Source organism: Panthera uncia, chromosome A2 (assembly GCF_023721935.1).
Source record: "Panthera uncia isolate 11264 chromosome A2, Puncia_PCG_1.0, whole genome shotgun sequence".
Lineage (NCBI taxonomy): Eukaryota > Metazoa > Chordata > Mammalia > Carnivora > Felidae > Panthera > Panthera uncia.
This window is the reverse complement of record NC_064816.1, coordinates 98,157,300-98,161,432: the sequence shown is the minus strand read 5'-3', so window position 1 is coordinate 98,161,432 and position 4,133 is coordinate 98,157,300. Positions and strand designations below refer to the sequence as shown.

At 34.1% G+C, this 4,133-nt stretch overlaps 1 non-coding gene across 1 annotated transcript; it reads right to left on the bottom strand.

The window, feature by feature from the left end:
* Window positions 1-445: 445 nt before the first annotated feature.
* On the bottom strand, window positions 446-552 carry LOC125931084 (U6 spliceosomal RNA). Its single transcript, XR_007460342.1, has one exon. It is a non-coding gene; the product is annotated as a U6 spliceosomal RNA (small nuclear RNA).
* Window positions 553-4,133: the final 3,581 nt, after the last annotated feature.

Sequence of the window (4,133 nt, the reverse complement as noted above, 5' to 3'; positions counted from 1 at the left end):
TAGGATTTAACCTTATTATGCTACTTATAATAATTCAATGACATGGTAAGTGTTTTCCAATTCAAAAACAATTGAAGCTAATGACAAAGCAAAATATACCATCTGAGCGTGACAACCAACTTAACTAGGAGGGAAAGTCCTCTTCTATTTGGAGGAATTGTAATTTTCTCATATAAATAGTTACTATCTATTCTGATGAAGAATTCAATTTCAAGCACAAGAGGAATAAAACATCAGTCTTTGTAATGCATTTCATTCTGGAATGGAAGACAAAAATGGGTGCATATATTAAAATATGTTAATTTTAGTGCTCACATAATAGCATATTTTTAGTGTACTTGGACAAACTGGAAGCAACCAATATTAACAGAAAATAACAAATATGGTTAGTCTATGTGTCCAGTTCTTAATTTACAAGCAACAATTATTATACTTCTTTTTTTTTTTAAATATGGGACGCTTCACGAATTTGCATGTCATCCTTGCGCAGGGGCCATGCTAATCTTCTCTGTATCGTTCCAATTCTAGTACATGTGCTGCTGAAGCGAGCACCAATTATTATACTTCTTGTCATGCATTTATAATGAAATAGCAGCAAAATAAATTAATCTAAAAAACAGTAAGGAGAGGTTACTGTCATTGAATTTATCACCACTACAAAACCTAAAAGAAATAAATGGGAAACAACAAGAAATCCATTGTACATATTTATTCTATTACTAGCACAAAAGAGTTCAACTGAATATATGGACAAGTTGCCAGAGCCCTGGGAAAATGTATTCTATTTAACCTGTCAATAGCAAACCCCATCAGCATAATATAACCAATATTCAGGTTTCCAAGTGGGTTGAATGACTTTGATAACTCCATTCACAAAGAATGGTCAATATAAAATATGATGTTCTTAATAGAAAAGGGCATAATACTGATAATTAAATAAACTTTTAATAATGAAAATGTCATAGATATGGAAGTGCTACGAATCATTCATACTTGACTTGAAATAAAAAGTGAGAAGTGGTAGACTCATTTATAGACTTCCCTTTACCAGTTTTGGAAGCCTTTTATCAATTTGATGTGAGTTGTAACCACAGTAATTTCATTCTGTCATTTAATGCTACATAAATTGAATAAATGATAGAGGTATGAGCACATGATGAGCTAACATGTATGGAACTAATCTTTAAGAGTACACTTTTTATTAACTGAGTATCCTTTCCAGAGATGCCATGGGTATTATTTAGTAAGAGTTCATTGAAAGACTGTATTTTATATCCATTTGTTAATTCATTCAACCAACCAATATTAACTACTTGTTTACTAAATGTCAGGCAACACAGTTAGATTTCATGTATGAAAAAAAACCATGTGATAATTATTTCTTTAGATAGTTCAGTCATTTAAATTGGGTATTGAATTGTAATTATGAGTATTTGGGGGAAGAATAGGTATCTGGTCGTTATTCTTAATAATTTTGGAAAAGATTGTTTTAAAAATATAATTGTCTGAATACTGACATAGCAACATGATTCATGTCATTTATTATTCATTTATGCTTGATAGTACTTAACATTTCTTAACAATTTATTTTGTAAAGAAAGGACATGTATTACAATAGAGAAGTTCTAAATATGAACACAATCCTCTTCATGGAGTTGCTTTTAAATCATTTGTCAACAAAAATAATGTTTTAAATAAATCTAAAAGAGAAACTTTATAGTTTCTGTTTCCAGAGCTACGAAGTTTTATACAAGTTGCTATAACTTGGGAGAAGAAACCTTTTGGGTTGATTTATATCACCATACTTCTCCTGAAGGAAAAGGGGGTAATCCTACCCTGCTGTCTACTATCTGTATGACTTTTAGTTAGTTTCTTAATGTCTCAGTTTCCTAAATTAAAGTAAGATCCTTCCTTCACAGAAAATTGTAGGACTAAAGTGAAAATGGCTGATCCACAGATGGTATTCTATATAGGGTCGTCTTTTTTCCTTCACATTTTTACAACTGGCCCAATTTGTAATGCCTTGAAAACACTTACTCATCCCCTAGAGATGGGTAACAAAGGGGAAAAAATGTCTTCTGTAGTCTAGATGTGGCCGTCTTGGAATCACTACATTCTCTACTGATAGTAAATGGAGGACAATGTAAGGCTCAAACAGAAGCTGTAGGGAGAAGCCACTGGAGTAGAAATCTGATGGCTTTAAATGCTGCACTGAAATAGCTTCAAGTGCTTAGTGGGTTTCTACCCCTTTCCTACCAGCTATATTTCAGAGAATGGAAACTTATTAACTTCCTGACATTTGCCTTCTTGCAAGTCTGTCTACATTTTCCTTCAACCCAACTAGAAACAGAAATAAGTGGTTCTTCTCAAATTAAAGGACAGTCCTTCCACTTAGGCTCCTACTGCTGTTTCCTTCTATGTTTTTCTTCCTTTACTAGATTTGACTCAACACTGTTAAAACATTCTGAATTCTATACCATCTCCCATCTCCCAAGTAAAACATTCATTGACTCCTCTGTTTTCCACTCCTACTACTGTCCAATATTTTCATTTCAGATTCATATTCCAACTTCCTGAAAAAGCTCCTTGAATACACAGCCAGTCACCATTTCTTCACTTCCCAATCACTCCTAAACCTACCTCACTCACTAAGGCTTCTTTCTCCCCACCAGTGTACCAGAATTGTGTTAGGGAAGATCACCAATAACTTTTTTTTTTCTGCTAAACTTAATAAAGGTTTCTCTGTCCTCATCCTTTCTATCAGCACTGATAAAACATAACTGAGCTCTCACTTTTTTAAATAGTCTTCTTCTTTGGCATCTGTAACACCAAAATGCCTTAGTGTTTTTTCATCTCTGATTTACATCTCCTCAACCTTATCTTTAAATGTTGGAATTAGTACACAACTCTGCAACTCCTTCCCACCTTCATACCTTCTCCCTAAATAATACCAATCATCCCATAGCTTTCAATACCACACCTTTGCTAACGACCTCTTAACTTCACCTCAAATATCCATTCTGACCTACAAAATCATATAGGCAACCACTTTTTTGTGCACTATCTCTGCTTCATCTTCCTTGGTCTTGATAGAATGTCCTTGCTTTTCAGTTGGCCCTTTCCCTAAGGCATGGATTATAGTTCCCTTTCCCCTCTAATGTTTCATACAATCATATCTTTATCATTATAAGTAACATTTTATCATGATCATAAATAAACTAGGATGCATTTCTCTATGTTCAAATCTGAGGGTATATCTGACCACTCCATGGTCAGCCTGAGCTCCTGTGGCTCAGCCTTAGCCAGAGCCCTATGATCTTACTTTTTCCAACAATTGGCTTTTCTGGAACTTCCTAAGTGCAGCCTCTTATATATAGCAGGCAACCCTTGAGGTGAACACTAAATAGGTGAGTATTAAGATTGTACCTAGTTAAAAACATGGTTGCTTAATGAGTGGGAATAAGAAAACACACACACTTGGAGAAGATCCCAAGATCTACTACACACTCTAAAGGTACTAAAATATCCAGAAAAAAAAAAAACTGAGTTAATCTCATGTCTGCTTGATGTACATTTTAATACTGTTCCTTTTTTCCTATTTCTACCCAAACTAGCTGCATAGGACTTCTAATAAAGAGACATGAGGATATCAAACTTTCTGAGATAGTACCCTAAGCTTTTGAAATGAAGTCATGTTTTTAAAGTGGAAGTTAATTCCAAGTTAGCTTATGCTTTTTATCCCTAGAGTAGGATAAGTAAGTGTGCAATTGATTTTAATTTAATATTCATGGTGTATTACAGCTGCCAGAGAATGTAAGAATTTTTTAAAAGAAAGCACAATCTGAACCTAAACTTACTCTTAGAATTATTGCCAGAGTTGCAAGAACACTCTTGAATACTAAAGAGCATGTATATAGGAAATAACTGCATAAACACATTTTTAAAAGGCAGTGCCTACACCAAACATTCAAAGTAGCTATGTGCTATAGAGAACTCAAAGAGGCTTTTCTCCATGTCATGATCACTTGGTATAAAAATAATACTGCAGTGTCTCCTGATACAAATTACCACCTGAAACATTTTCATGCAGACCTGGCCTGACTCTTATTATACAGTTCCCAGTTCAAATGTCA